General features: G+C 40.2%; 1 long non-coding RNA gene across 1 annotated transcript in view; it reads right to left on the bottom strand.

Annotated features, from left to right (window-relative positions):
- Positions 1 to 3,983: 3,983 nt before the first annotated feature.
- Positions 3,984 to 16,854, bottom strand: part of LOC131993617 (uncharacterized) — a 31,998-nt gene continuing 19,127 nt past the window's right edge. The window contains exon 3 of the long non-coding RNA XR_009396331.1: positions 3,984 to 4,445. This is a non-coding gene — a long non-coding RNA (uncharacterized LOC131993617). The remainder of the gene's footprint in view (positions 4,446 to 16,854) is intronic.

Below are 16,854 nucleotides of genomic sequence, written 5' to 3'. Positions count from 1 at the left end.
CAGGAACCAGAACTGCAAATCTGAGCACAAACTTCACCTGAGATTACAGTGTCTTGAAGAGCTGGGTCTTCAGGAGGTTTTTTTTTTTTTTTTTATATAAAAAGGTAGAGAGGGACGCCCCCGCTCTGGTTGGAACTGGTAGTGTGTTCCACCAGCGGGGAACAAGAAATGCAAAGAGTCTGGATTGCCTTGGACCAACAGGGGGCAGAGCCAGGCACCGTTCATTGGAAGAGCGCAACGGTCGTGAGGTAGCATATGTCTGAATCAGGGCGTTCAGGTAGGTAGGAGCAGTACCGGAGACAACTTTGTAGGCCAGCATTAGAGATTTGAATTTGATGCAGGCTGCAACAGGTAGCCAGTGGAGCTTGTTGAGCAGCGGTGTGACATGTGACCGTTTTGGCTGGTTGTAGACCATGCGCGCCGCCACGTTCTGGATCATCTGAAGCGGTTTTATTGTGCAGGCTGGCAGGCCTGTCAGGAGGGCGTTACAGTAGTCAAGTTTTGAGATGACGACAGCTTGTGTCAAGAATGATGCGCATGGCAAAGTTAAGGTGATCAATACAGCACATAAATCAACAGCTGTGCTCTCCTCTTATTAGAGGAGCTGTACAGGTCCCGCTGCCACGGAAACCTGCAGTATTCTGAAGGACTCATCCCACCCAGCACATCACCTGTTCCAACTGCTACCCTCAAGGAGGAGATACAGATACTAAAACCACAACAAACAGGCTGAAAGCAACACATATCTCAGGGCTACTGCGATACTAAATGAACACTGGAGACTCTTTTATACACAAACATAAAATCATTAAACTCGGCAATATCACATGAAATGTCACTACTAAATAAAATATATATATATTGTTTGCATAACCACACGCATATATTATATATATATATATACACACACACATTATTATTGGTCAATTTATTCAGAATTTCCTTCTTTATTCCTGCTTAAATACTTTTCTTTGCAATGAATGGGATTGCGCACAAATTATGTTGCACTTTTAATAATGACAATTTAATTTATTAATTATATTTATTTATTTATTTTATTGTTCTATGACACCTAGCTCATTGAATAAGCTCATTGAATAAGCTTAAAACTACAGACATGCTGCAAGAGGTGGAGGGAAATGAAAATCTATGACTAGAAATTATTCTAAAAGATGCAGGATGAAAGGGTATTTACAGGAGTTGTGAATGATCCAGCATGCTTCAGATACAGATACGAAAGCATGGCTACTGCGCCAACCAAATGGCATTAAACCAGAAATTCAATTTGGAACACCATTACATGCTGAAAGGTGCCATTGAGAGGGGTGACATGACTTAGGTGGCATCTGATATCTGCTTCCTCACCATGCACCGACACCTGTAGGCTTAATAATTTGGACATTATTAACAGAAGCATGGAACAAGCAAAAGGCTCTTGAGGAGCTAAGCTACACCAGATTTATGTCCTGGCCTGCCGAGATAAAGCGCAGGTTTATTTTTTTATTTTTTTATTTTTTTTCTTCAAGAAAGATATTTATTAAAATGATATCATTATTCTTATATTATATTCAAATTAATTAAGCATTTATTAAATGATTGATACTCTTTTATACCATGGCAGACATATGCATCCAAAGCTCTTACTATAATTATTGATTTATGCCTGTTGTTAAAACTGTCCATCATTTGTTTATAAAAATCATTGTGCATATTTATTCATTTTAACGAAAGATTAAAATACCTTAGTATTTGATTCCTGAGGGAATCATGAATTGCTGCTGCAGGTGGCAGGGGTCTGGAGCCCATGGGTGGAGCTGAGACTGCATTTCCCAGGGTCGTGTGGGGTGTGACGTCAGCAGGTAGCGCGGGAGCACTGGCCGTGTCAGATTACGTCACGGTTGTTTACATTGGAGGCAGAGGAATCGGCGTTTTCTTCCAGGGATTAATTCTGCGTTGGTTACATTGATTGCTGACTTCATTTCACCAAGAAAAACAGGATGAATGCTTCTGCAGTACTGGGCATGGACTGCTTGATTCTTTTTGGAGGAACGTTGGCCGCAGGATGACAAAAGCGGTGGGGAGCGGCGCGTGGTGGGGAGCAGCGCTCCCCACTTAGCTGCCGCTTCACCTGTTGCTCGTCTAACAATGAAGGTAGATGAAGAGCTCTTCGTGGTTGAGACCGCCAGTGAAAGAACTGAATGTTACATGCATGGAGTGTTTCCAGAATGCATTGCACGGCCATCCGATGAGCCGCTTGCATTAAATGCGTGAGCTGTGGCGCTGCGAAGGCCCTTCCGCTTCGAGCCCGGAGTGAGACAGAAGCCCGAGCTGATTCGGGGATAAAGCTGTATACACTCCGGAGGTCTGAGACTTACTATGAATCGGAGACGTCTAAGGGCATGGCATCCAACGAGCCACGAGGTAGGTTGAAATCGCAGGAAAATGAACGCACACAAGGCTTACAGAGCTGAGAAAGCAAGCGGCAGTACAGATGTAGCAGCAGCATAGGCAGGCAGAGGAGAGCGAGGATTACTCTCATCTTAAATAGAGCGCCAGATTGGATAGAGGGTGTGTTTTAGTGGAGGATGTATGAGGAGTGGGGCATGTCATGTGTATGGCAGCACAGCTCGAGTTGCCTGCCTGAACTAGCTCGCAGGTGTCGCTCCATATATAAACCCTAATAATCTACATAATATCCTAATATTGTTATTATTATGATGGAGAGATATTATTCACCTCTTTACGTTTACTAAGAATGATGTCCTAGTTAGAGGAGCGTGTGGCAGCGCTGATTGGAAACCGCTGGTGAAGGAGACGCTGACGCTCCGGTGTTGGAGCTGGATAACAGTAAACAGCAGAAGACAACAACATTTAATATCCTCGGCTGGTATTCTGATTAAAGAATTTCACGATCGCAGGGCGTATTTATTTTGGATTATGTTTTCGTGATAAATTATGTGGTCTAAACATGTTTTGCTTTGTCACCATTAAAAATCAAAACACCACAGAGTTTTATCAGCTCCAGGCATCAATACAATAGTCTAAGATCAATTCTCTGACTCAGACGTGTGGACTTCATGCTGACTCAGATATGCGTACACGAGCTGAGAGCAGACGTGAAATCTGATCGTACCCTCCGCTCACGTCCAAATTGATAAATGCCGAGGCTTGCATAGAAATTATCTTAAGCCCACTTTACGCTCACTTTCTGTCGTACGCTTGTTTGATAAATGAGAGCCAGTCAGTGCAAGTCGGTTCTACCTCACTGTCATTTGTTATGATTGCACTTCTTATGACCAAAAACTTGTCCGCAACTTTGCTAGCATCCAAACATAAAGCACAACAACACAAGCAAGACAAATAACATTATTTCCTAGTCCGACATCAAGCAGGCCTGCTTGGCCAGCGGCCTCTTGCTTGGTCGCCCTCTCCTTTTCTCTACTTGGCTTCCTTCATCAATATCCTATTCGCTCATTGTCTTTGTCATGATTTCCAGGCTGCTGAAACTACTCACCTGGCTCATATTGTTGCTTTAATGTCCAATCAAGTAAAAATGTCAAACATTTGCTTCTCAAAATAAGTGGCTTTGCTGTATTTGTGTGTTCTACAATAAATTAAATTTCTTCAGGTGTTGGGCAAACGGGACATTTTAAAGTCTTATTTTGGATTGAAAAAGATTACCGGTAATCAATAATCAAACTTTTTTTCAAGAAAAAGGGGACACTGCAATACAGGAATAGGAGGCAGGAATCCCAGTTAAAAGTCTTTAGTCATGTGTTAAATAGGTAGTGAAGGTAAAGGATGGCAAGCACACAAGATCATGTGTCTAAATGGGAAGGAAACAATGGGAATATGTTTAGTGTCTGATTGAAGATACTAAGACACATGAGGACAGTGGCGATTCTAGACCAGTGTTCCTGTGGGGGCCAAGCAGGGGCCAGTGTTTAATCAGAGGGGCACAATAAAAAACGGCAAAGATGATATTTAAGCAATCAAAACCTTTATTTTAGCTTATTTAAACATCTCATTTAAGTATGTTTGGAAGATACAAATACAATGAGACTTACCAACAAGAACAATTATTTTTGTACAACAATGACATTTTCTCATTTTTGTGCACCATTAGCTTTTTTATGTTTTGGAAGTGCAGGACAGTAAAAATGACCTTATTTTATATTTTCACAAGCTTTTATTGAACAATTAAACTATGAAACAATGTACACATTCTGGGTTCCCTTTGTCAACAATGAGGTATTGTTTGAACAAAAAATAGGTAAGAATTGTTCTGTCGTTCATCGTTTTTCATCACTTTATTATTAATTTGACACAGGGGCCACAGCAGGGGCCAAGGGCTTCTTCACAGGGGCAGTGGCCCCTGGAGGCCCCTGTGTAGAACCACCACTGCATGAGGAGCATGGACAGACAGGGCAACTCTGGGTCAGAATCTGCAGAAAAGTCACAAAGTACAGAGTGAAACCAGATGACAGAGGAAGACACAGGAAAAAAAGATCAAGTATTCTTTTTATTCGTAATGGATGTAAAACTTCATGCATTTGCTGAAGGTTTTAACACTATAATGGAAAGAGGATGCTGGGAAGATTCAAGTGGTGCTTTAAATAAGAGCATGTTAGAGAAATAAGGACCTATGGGATCCTTGATTATTGGGCTAATAGACAGACATGTTATCCAGCTCTACTTGACACTCATTTGTTGTTCTTTCAACAGGAACTAGAAGTAAAAGATTGATCCGTTTATTCAACAATAACCCCTGGCCTATGTCAGCGCTTAAATAGGCAAACCCTGAGGCAGCAGCTTTTCACAACATAACATAAGAGGTTATCTAAGCTTTACCTCCACCCACTGAAGCAGCCATGCACGAAGCTGCACCTGAGACATGGATAAACTACCAGCCACTTACTTATGTCAGTAAGTGAAGCACACCACCGACCACCGGCCTCCTAATGCAGTACATATTGTGATAACCTTCTGCACCATATACATTCAGTAAAAGCAAGCACAGTCACGCACTCAAAGCTTCAGGTGCAGTCGGGCAATTTGTCCACTGTGTATTCAATGTGAAGGAAATTCACTTTTTACAGCCTCAAGAGTCAAATAAGAAAAAAAGGAGAAGAAATGGCTAATAAGAGGTAAGGTAAGATAAATAAATATATATATATGTATATGTGTATATATATATATATATATATATATATATATATATATATATATATATATACCACTATTGCTCATACAGGAGTGTCCATAAGACATACTATGAGGTTGTCTGAATATTTTGTGTAAAAGGTGAGGGTGTATTGCTTCTGTTGCATTGCCCCGAGGCTTAACCACAAACCTGGGCTTGATGAACACACTATCCAAGCATCAAAACTTATTTTAGGATTGAAATTTAATTACATCGTTCCTGACACCTCAGCTGAAGTCTATTTCACTGCCCTTTCCTCATATGCCTTCCAATTTAAGCATGCATCATATTTATCCATTATTCTTTGTAAACCACACAGCTCCAAACTTCTGCAGCCTATTGATTTAAACTGTGTGCAATGTAATCAATGTGCTTTTCCATCCATAGAGCCTCCATCTCTGTGTGTCATCCCACTTAAGACTGGCATTTACTCTAACTTGTCGATACTATTATAAACTAGTGAAGTGTCATCTCTTTAATATATGCGAGTCGTGTCCTCGATCAACACAAGGGAATGAGAATAGATTCCCATCTATTGTCTGAATGCAAGCAAACTTCTGCCCCGAGGCTTCCATCTGTCCTAAAATGTCGACTGTGAGTGTGTGTGTGTGTGTGTGTGTGTGTGTGTGTGTGTGTGTGTGTGTGTGTGTGTGTGTGTGTGTGTTCTGGCTTATAATGACCAAGCAATAAAGGATGCACATGGGATGTGTGGGATACAATTGGCAAAAAAGAGGAGACATTTTTCACATCCCACTGGTGCCCATAAATTCTTCACTGCGTGAGAGTTCCCAGTATATTCTAAAGAGATTACTTTTTTTTAACATATGAAATAAGTCAAGATCAATCAGTTAATATCCTGACCTTTGTATAGTTTCTCAATTCCCGAGGTGTTTCATTTATGCCAGTTATTTTTGTCATTTCCAGTCTCTCACGGAATTCAGATAATCAGCATTCGACTCAACGCTCGTCTGTACCTGTTGAGAGGAGAGCAGCAGCAGAGCCAAGCTGTCTCGGGCATCCTGCTGTTTCCTCCCACAGGGCAGAGTTATCATCAAACAGGGATGCTTCACTGGAGCTCACCCCATCTCTGTCACCCAACCACCAGCTTAGTGCCACATGGCCGCACAGATTGAAGAGCACGATAGGCAGGTTTGGTCCAGATGTATTTGGTTGCCCTCAGTATGTTTCAACCAAAACACAGGAAGACAAGATGGATATAATTCACCGTAGTGTAACCAGCTCAAGAAACATCATCTCATCATTTCAGGGATGAAAGAAAATGTATTTGAGAGGAACAAACCTTTCCAGGGACTGAAGGGATTTTTTATATACATTTAACTACTTAGTAAATTAAAAAAAAACAGAACTAAGTGCTGACTACAATAGAGTTTGTCTTCTCATGTTGTTATATTTACTATCGATTGGATGAAAGCTAACAGAGTTAACATACACTTGCCGGCCACTTTATTAGGTGAAGTTAGTACCTAATAAATCCAGATGGATGTGTTGTGCAATCAGAGATGGTCTTCTGCATACCTTGGGTGTAACAGGTAGTTATTTGAGTTACTGTTGTCTTTCTATCGTCTGGAACCAGTTTGGCCATTCTCCTCTGACCTCTGGCATCAACAGAGAACTGCTCTTCACTGGATATTTTCCCTTTCTCAGAAGTCTCTGTAAATCCCAGTATATCTGCAGTTTTGTGAAATACTCAGACCAGCCCGTCTCACATAATTTAGTCACATTGAGTTGCAGCCATGTGATTGGCTGATTAGATATTTGCATTAATTAACACTTGAACAGGTGTACCTAATGAAGTGACCAGTGAGTGTACATAGCTAAAAATAGTTTACGGATTTTGAGTTCAGCAAGGTATTGTTAATTGATCAACACAATGAAGAATTTGAAAGCCTATCATTCCCTGGAAGGTAAAGTTACTAACTGAAGTTGAACTTAAAGTAGCTAAAGTTGAGGACCAAAATAAATACTCCTGCATGCAAGAAGGTCTATCTGCAGGTGCACAGTACTAGAGAACATGCCCTCAAAGTAGTTGCAGTTTGGTTACATTTAGGCAACAAAACTACCTGGTTAGGTTTAGGAAAAAATTATGTTTTGGATTAATAAGTATGCAGAGCCTAACAACAGTGTATACTACAGAACAGGAGTAAATGTAACTGAGGTACTTTTATTTTGAAAACAAAAAGTGTATGTAGTCGTTAATGATTAAAAAGGGCTTTACATGAACTAAATATAAAACAATAAGAAACAGCAGTTAATTCAGGTATAATACGGATTATATTAAAGTTAATCCTTAATCCATTTTATGATGGCATTAACAACTAACAACTATGAAGTATGGTTAAAAATTGTGTTTCAGGAAGGCAGTTAAAAGAAGAAGACACCTCTGGAGCAAAGCAGCACTCAGTACAGCTGGGTCAAAATATATAGCCCATTTATTGCACAGACGGAAAATATGAATATTCCCATTAACAATACAATAAATAAACCTGAGAAAGCACTCAGCAATTATGGCATAGTCAAAACCTGGCTGAGAACAAACAAAAAGAGAGCTGCAGGTAAGTATTATTTTTTCCTGTATATAGATTTTTAATGGCCTGCTGGCACACATAATTGGGCTCAGCTCTCAACAGTGAGAACATAACTTTCATTTGTGGCACTGTGGCTGGTTTAGTAATAAAACTGAGTCAATCAGTGTCTCATCTTAAAAGCAAGCAACAGCAGATTTAACACAATAGTGAACTCGGGCAGTTTTAGATACAACTAAGAAACAAGCACAGAAAGGAAACATGTCATCATAACAGTGGCTATCAACTTAAAGCCTATTGCTAATAAGCAAGTAGACTGTCTAAATTCAATTAAAGGCATACTCTTGCCTAAAGGTGCTAACCCAGAGCCACACGTCTTTCCCAGTTTCATGAAATTGGCCAGGAATCCTTAATGATGCATGGGAACTCACAGGCACGCTCCTTAAATCTGCCTCAACTTTGCACTAAACACAAATCTCTGATCTAAGCCTTTTTTAAACACAGATGGTGACAGTTGTTACCCAGCAGACAAAAAAAAAAAAGGATGTCACAAAGCATCAGCGGCAGCGTCAGTCACGAGATCAAGCACACAGTTGATTGTTACAGACAGCTCTCTTACCACCTGGCAGGAGGGCGACCTGGCACACGAGCACAGATGGCATGGTCAAACCCTCAAAAGCACTCACAGATCATACTCAAACACATTCACACGCATTATTTTACTTTTACCAGAGGCATGGGTGGATTAAGAGACAATGGGCCTCTGGGCACAGATGTGCAAACGACCCCATCACCTTACATGCAAAGACAGATGAACCTTGTAGTTTTTTTAGCCTCTTTTTGTTGTCGTTTTGTGTCTCTTTGTAGCTTTTACATGTTTCTCTGTGGTTGTGTGACTCTTCTTGTTAATTCTGTGTCTCATTGTAAATGTTTTGGCTGTTGTAATTTGACGTCTCTTTGTAGATGTTTTACCCCCTTTTTCAGTCTCTCATTGTGTCTCTTTGCAGCGGTTTTGCATCTATGTAGACTTGTCTCTGTTTGTCGTCGATTTATGTTTCTTTGTGGTCATTTTTTATCTCTTCGCGGGAATGTGTCTCTTTCAGTGACATTTTGCAGGTGAAGGCCAGGGGGGCCTCTGACACTTTGGGCCCCTGAGACTGTGCTCAGCAGGCCTGTTCAGTAATCAATCTATGGCCAGAGGTAAATGAACATTCCCATTTTGACCAGCTTGAAGAATAATAATGTTCTTTAGAAAGTAGAGCAAGAGAGAGAGAGAGAAAGAGAGAGAGAGAGACACGTGTACACACACGCTCACAGTAATAAGATTCAGACTTATTATTAGTCAAAGCAGCCATTAGGCAGGGATTTGTAGGAACAGTGTTGTGGCATGGGGCGGTCCTCACAATCAATACACCGATGCCGCTGCACTGCCTCCCATTAGCTGCAGATATTTATGTCTGATTGGAGAAGAAAAGCTGAGGCCATTTGTTCTCCTTTGTTGTCCAGCTCTACCTTTCCACATTAATGTCCAATACAAAGATTTAGCCACAGACAAGTGCAAAAGAGGTTAATTAAAAATCCCATTATATTAAAAAAAAAACTATCTGGAAGCATGAATCAAACTGAGTGCACGGTCTACTGTATACAGCTCTCCCACAACATCATCCTATAAGTATACTGTTAAAAAACGAAAGAAAAAAAAGATAATTCAAGAAAAAGAAAATATTAAAAATAAAAGTGTCTGAGTGCTTTTTGAATGTTTCAAAGTGCATCATCCCACACTGTGCACAGCATGGCCCTGATGCCCCAAACAAAAATAAAAAGCACCAGGCAGATTTTTGTTTTTTTTAGGTGGCAACATGCACGGCCCACGCCGAGTAAAAACGCCAGTGGACCTGTCAGCATCAGCGCAACCTCTGGACGTGGTTGTTACATGATTTACAAATGAAAGCTGCAGCCAGGCCTGGCAGGAATATCAAGAAGACCTACATTGGTTGTTTCATGGTTGAATGACTTTGAGAAAGATAAAATGAAAATAAATAAATAAAAAAATAGATCAAAGAAACCACAAACCTCAAGAACCTGATATCAAATTTCTGGCAGGATATACAGAATCCCGGAGAAGGCGAGAAAAGAAAGACAAAAGAATGGGAGAAAAAAGGGCCGGCAGGGGTTAGAGAGAAAGACAAAGAGTGGGAGAGCGATGGAAAAGCAACAGCAGTGGCGTGATTGGAGAGTAAGCAGAGCTCAAGGCTTGCGATGACAGGTAATCACTCACACACAATATGCTTTGACAGCACAAGAAACGTGTCAGAAAAGATCCCCCACGCAAACAAGCAACAGCACTCAAAGTGACACGAACATGCAGGCATTCCCACACACACACAGTCATTAGTTTGTAAATTACAGCAACAGCTCTTGTAACTGAAATATCAGGCAAGAGGAAATAACAAATTTCCCCTCAGAAATGATTTGTCAATACTCAGAAGATCCTGAGGGTTTAAAGCCCTGGTTTATGTGGAGCATTTGCTGGATTATGGCTTGCTTGCTTCTATATTTAGTAAATATTGATGAATCAGGTTCAATCTCTCCCTTGTTAAAAGGTTTGAGGTAAGCCAGGCTAAGCTGCTGTGTATCGATATACGCGCAATTACTGTTAGGAAGGGCTTTCACCTCTTACACACAGGCACTGAACATGCATACTCATTGCGTTTGCATAGTGCAGGGCTAACAAACCCAGAGTGTGCATAGTGCCCTCAGCAGAGAAGCAGATGTGCCATGCAGAAGATGAATCTACTCCACAAATAAATCAGACCTTCATATAGTTTCCTCCAGAGAATTTAATTTGCTAGGGCACACCTGCGCGCTTACACATACAGACACATACAGTACTTAGCTAACACACACACTTAGTGTCCAAACACCCGTGTAAAAGAGACACACAGTTATGAATGTTCACGTACATGCACACAAACACACGCAGGTGCAGGCATTACATAACTAAGACTGCCCTCCTAATCCCAAGGTGTTTGGAGTTCCTCACCCTCCAACTCAGCAGCAGAGAAACGAGGGGTGAGGGGAGGAAAGGATGCAGTGGATTAAATTCTCTAATCTAATGTGAAATCAGTCATGAAGGTGTGCGGAGTAATCCTCCGTCTGTGTCTGAGGGCAGGGCATACGACTCCCCTGCATGCAGTGAAGCTGAAGGTCAAACTCACACAGCGTGTAGCATTGGAACAGCGCCATGACCACAACTGAAGGATATGATTCTGACAGTATAAACTACTAGATTAAATCAGGGATAGAGCTTAACCTGGAAAAGTATGACACGCAACAACATGAATTTAATTTGCTTTTGTTTGAGTACGCTACTTCTGGACTGTGTTGTTGATGAGATTAAAATTCAGGTTTAATAGCCACAAAGTCATTCAAAATCTCAAATAGTGTACTTCAACAGATTTTGGCTGGTTTAAACATATGGGGTTTTATACAGCAGGCAGAATGATATAGAAATGTGTAGCATGACGGGGTTTGTGGAACTAATGCCACCATCAGACCAATAGACGAGACACTACTGGGAAAGCTGCATTCCTAATCGTCTGTTTTTCATTAGATAATGAGACAAAATCTTATGTGAAGTAAGTATGACTTAAATGACAAAAACATTGGTTTTCGGCGAGACTAAAATGCCCAAACTTTGTCAACTAAAACAAGGATTAGATTGACTAATTCTAGACTTTTCACAGGACTAAGTAGAGGTGGGAATCACCAGAAGCCCCACAATAGATTTTATCCCAATACTTGAGTCATGATAAGATATTATTGCGATTTTAAGCATTTCGCGACATGGTATTGCAATACAATATATTGCGATTTAACTCTTTAACTGCATTTTGTGTCCACAAATTTTAATTTATTCAAGAATTGTTTTGGCAAATAAGAGAAAATTCTCAGTTCAGAATTAGGAGGCAGCCCTGTATGTAAAGAGGAGACTTGTGGGAACCCAGAGAGATAGCATGACGTCAGAGGTCACATGCTTTAAAAAATCACCATGAAACATCATGAAACATGAAAAATAGCCTTTGCAGCGTTATTTTCACAAATTCCCAACACGTTATCCTGACATAAATGGTACCTATAGATTCCTTAGATCGCCAAGTTGCATATGATACCAGTGTCTTCAGTATATTCCTAAAAGTGAGCTACGGCCTCTGGAACATCGTAAGCATCGGGTGTTAGAACGATATATACTTGGCAGCCATGAATCGATATAATATTGCCACGCAAAATATCGCGATACTATGCTGTATCGATTTTTTCCCCCACCTCTAGGACTAAGAGTAAATTAAAAAAATAGCAACAAAAACCAACACTACTGCATACTTTCCCTTCTCTGCACACCTGGTCAAACACAGCATGAACTGTAAAGGGGACGTGATTGTCAGATTGTTGGTTTTGGATAAAAATTGTCAGATGCAGTCCCCCAATTTGGGCGTCAGAAAGGTTCAATGTGAGAAAGTTTTAGATATTTCTTTTTCCCCCAGCAATCCCGCTAACTAACTCCTTAGGCATAGTTTCTGGAAAATCTGACGATTGCTTTTCCAAGTCACAGAATTATTGCTCATCATTTACCAAATGGAAGTTTTTCATTCTAATAAGAGGTATAAATCCGTTGGAATGTAAACAATGAGTGGTTGGAGTAGTGTTTAATCATAGCCGAGTTAATGATACTGCAGTAGTGCTTTGCTACAATTTATATTTAGTCCCCTGGCTGCAGTGAATCAGCTGCTTCTTAAGTAGTCTGGCTGCAGTCTGAATATTTCAATGAACTGACAGGAAAATAATGGAAAATAAAGCTATTCTTAGAACATGTTGAGTTGACCAGCCAGTTCAGATGATAAGGTGTGGCTTTCAAATGAACATGAGTGATTGTTAGTGCCACCAGCCATTTCTCCTACAATGCTAAAACCACAAGTCTTAAGTTAAAACCAACTCTGTGGAGGTTTAATTTAAGTTTCTGCAGTGGAGTAGCTTTATTTATTCTCTGGAAATGCTCCAATCCTGCAGGGCTAAACCTTCATTTCCACAATTAATTTTTAAAGTGTACGCACCACAATCCATTTAGAGTGAGACTAAACAAATTAAACAAGAAAGTCACAAAATAAAGAGGACATTAACAAATGATACAGGTAATGCAGAGCTACAAATACAGCAAGGCAAGACCTCCTAATTGAGTTAGCTTAATCTTAAGGCGGACAGCATTCCCTTTGCCGCTGACCCTGGGTCTGGCGCTGATAGACAGCGAAGCAGACAGGGGGGAAAGAATAATAGGAATGAGCAAATGAAAGAGAATAGTGATACAATGCATGGACCAGGAGGGCAGAGAGGGAAATTGGAAAGCAAGAGCTGAAGAGAAAGGAGCGCGTCAGGAGGCATTAAGAAGCAGAACTTGAGGTTATGAATGAATGACAGACAAAAGAAGAGGAGAGAGCACAGGAGAGGCCGGGTGACTCTCTTATGTATTCCACGTAATGTAATCCTAAATGGCAGTGAGCAGGGAGATGAAATATGTGCAGTCTCTGTTTCCGACACAGGTTTGGCATCAGTCTGCACTAAACATTATTCTTTTTGCACTCAGGTTGGTCTCCTCGACACTGTGCTCAATTTTATGAAAAATGCTTTCACATACAAAGAAAGAGAAATATTTTCAGACCATAAATGAACAAATAGGTTGCACAGCCAGAAATAAAGAGTAGCAAAAATGGGAGGAAGGTCCCTGCCAAAATCAAGGTATTGAACACTACTGAATTACTCCTAACAATAGTTAGAATCTACTTCAACATACCTATCCATAAGGAAAGTATTTCCCATGTATATTGACAATGAAAAGTTGCCACCACGTTTTCTGCAACTTTTCCTAGAAAGAACAAAGCCCAGCAGTTATCAGAGGTAAAATCTTTGATCAACAGAGCTAAGAAGAGAGTGAATATTTGACTTACATTTGTCAGGAGGCCAGAAACACAACTCAAATTAGTTGGTAATGTTTCTCCATCTCTGCTGGATTTGTTTGGTAACAAACAGAATGGCCTTAATATGCAATATAAGTGATAGCATTAACTCTCTGAATCCTCCATGCTGCTGCTGACTGCTACCTACCTGATGGAAATAGGCCCACACTGGTTCAGGATTGGTTCCTGTATAATGCCAAATCCATGAGTGAGGGCAAATGTGTAACCATTCAGTTCCTAAGTAATGGTGAAGTAGAAGCACATTCAGTTCAGTAACAAAAACATCAACCAAAAGTAGAAAAGTTAGGAAAGATGAACATCACAAAAACAGCATGCAAAGCAAGACAAACCAAAAATAATAATAGCATAGCAACCCAAATGACTGTAAATAATACACAAATGTAAAATTAACACGAGAACAAAATTATTTTTAACTTAATATTTACTGCGTGGAGCTTTTGCATGGCTCGTTCTTTTATACTTTTGAGTATATTTGTACTTTTTTCTGTCTCATACCTAGTTCCCAGCAGGAGTTGGATTAATCATCAGCTTGCTCGACACTCAGGGTTGTTGAGATTTTTGTGTGTGTGTGTGTGTGTGTGTTTCAGCTCTTCAGCAAGCCTGAAAATCTCATAACACTCTTTTGTGCATGGATCTAGACCAACAGTACCACGTATCCAGTATTCTGGATTTCTGAGTTTGTATTTTTATCACAAACCTCACTAAGATAACCAAATCTCTCATCATCTCTGCCCTCGTTATTCAGCTAAACTGCAGCCACCCTGAAGTAAAAGTCCAGCATCCTTTAGCCAATAACAGTCCTCTCTCCCTCTCTCCCTCTCTCTCCCTCTCTCCCTCTCTCCCTCTCTCCCTCTCTCCCTCTCTCCCTCCCCGTCCTGCTCCCCTGGGAAGCCTGTAGAGTGGAGGCTTCCCTCTCCTCTTGATGAACGAGCTGTATGAGAGGGAAGCTACACGTTGTGTGGAGGGGAGGTGACTATTACACATGAAGAGAATGGGGTCGTGGATGGAGGAGAGTGGAATGAGGGAACAGACAGCAGCTGCTTCCACAGATGAGAGTGGTGGCTGGTCACTGGCCTGTGAAATATAAAGAGAGGAATGGCTGTGGTCCATCGAGGCTCAAGCTTCACCCGTCCAGATCTGTGCGGATGAAGAGAATCCTCTTGTCTCCCACTGGCTTTAGTTTAAAGGGTTGTCTGTTACTCTAACTTTCTTTGTGAACTTGAGAATTGTGTGAGTAGAAAAGCAATCTTGAGGCAACTTCCCGCTTGTCCTGCACACTGTTGCGGCTGACGTGGGGGGAAAAATGGATGCAGCAGAGCCACAGATATCATCTTTTTTTATTCAGCAAAATGTCTTCCTTTTTCTGAAAATCTGGTGCATACATCTGGCATAGTAATAGCAGCAGCAATTTTCCTTGATAAGATCTTACATGAAACTAGCTACCTCAGCAGTTAGTAATCAGGACAGTAAATATAATATATATTTAGGCGGACATATCACCACAAATATTCAAATGTGCTCAAAATGCCCTTCACCACCACTCCAATATAATGATTAAAAAATGTAACTATTTTTATGATGGGCAACCATGCATTGCCACAATAATTGTACAAAAATAATCATTACAAAATGTAATTATAATATTTAAAAAAAACCCAACTTGTACTGCAGTTGCTGGATATGTTTTGATACATAGAAACTTTGTCCTTCAGATGAATTAAGCCTTTTCCTCCAATCATAAATAGTAAATTAGCCCCTTTGTCCGGTAAAAGTATAGTTTTTACTTTTTTTATTGGTAGAAGAAGTATTCAGATGCCTTACTTAAGTAAAAGTACAAATATCACAATGCAGAATTACTCCAATAAAAGTCAAAATCCGGCATTCAAAACTCATTTCAGTAAAAAAAAAATCAGCATTGAAATGTACTTAAAGTATCAAAAGTTAAATTAGTCGTAATACAGAATGTCCCCACTCACATTGTTATATATACTGCAAATATATTATTTGATTATTATTTTTGATACAATTATAAGCATTTTATTTTGTCCAGCTAGGGCTAATTTTAACTACGTCATATAATTTTAGGTGGTTTAATTTATAAACATGCATAACCATTTTAAATTGATCATTTTTTTATTAAATCATATTAAATCTCAACCTGAAAAATAACTAAAGCAGTCAGCTAAATGTAATGTATTATAAATGTATTTAGGTACATTCCACCACTGCATATATGTGTGTGTATGGGCATGTATCTGTGCAACTGTATATATATATATATATATATATATATATATATACAGTTGCACAGATACATGCCCATACACACACATATATGCAGTGGTGGAATGTACCTATATATATATATATATATATATATATTACAGCTGCAGTTATTGTTCAAGATTATAGATTATATTTGTAAGTTTGCCCCAAAACACAATATTTTTTAAAACACTGGAATGAAGTCTAAATAGTGTCTGGCTCTGTTTGCACACAGGCATCCAAACACAAGTAAATGCCAGCAGCAAACATTCAGTCAACAACTGTGCGTCCACTCGAGCTATTAGAACCAATAGCTCTCGTTCCTCTGGGCTGTCTGGGAGTCTGCGGGGCAAGTCTGCATAGTTGTCAATCATACAGTCACCTGACAAACCTGCCAACTCCTGATGGCCTGAAGGGAAATAAGGGCTCATTTCCTCTCCCCCCTCCTCAGAGCTAAAATGGCATGGCAGCGGTACAGGGGCGCGTACTAGAGCCATTTACGCATGGCATTTACTCACTAAATGTGCTCACTGGCCTTTGGATAATGCACACTCTCTGACTTTCTGTGGCCTTTTTTTCCTGGCGAAAGGGACTAATTTATCAGAATTCTTTGGAACACGGGAGCGGTGGAATATTTAGACGTTTCTCGGGATATAGTTGTGAAAAGGCCACTTAGATTACTTCATTTTCACTCTCATTTCCACTCCAATCAGGGCTTTCTGCCTAACCTGCTGTGCCCTGAGAAAGTGTGTAAAGACTTGACTATGTTTGTATTGATTGCTCTCACAGGTTTAGAGATGGTGTAGGATTTACT

This window comes from Centropristis striata, chromosome 20 (genome assembly GCF_030273125.1).
Source record: "Centropristis striata isolate RG_2023a ecotype Rhode Island chromosome 20, C.striata_1.0, whole genome shotgun sequence".
Lineage (NCBI taxonomy): Eukaryota > Metazoa > Chordata > Actinopteri > Perciformes > Serranidae > Centropristis > Centropristis striata.
Note: the sequence above shows the minus strand (reverse complement) of the source record. Positions and strands in the feature narration are given on the sequence as shown.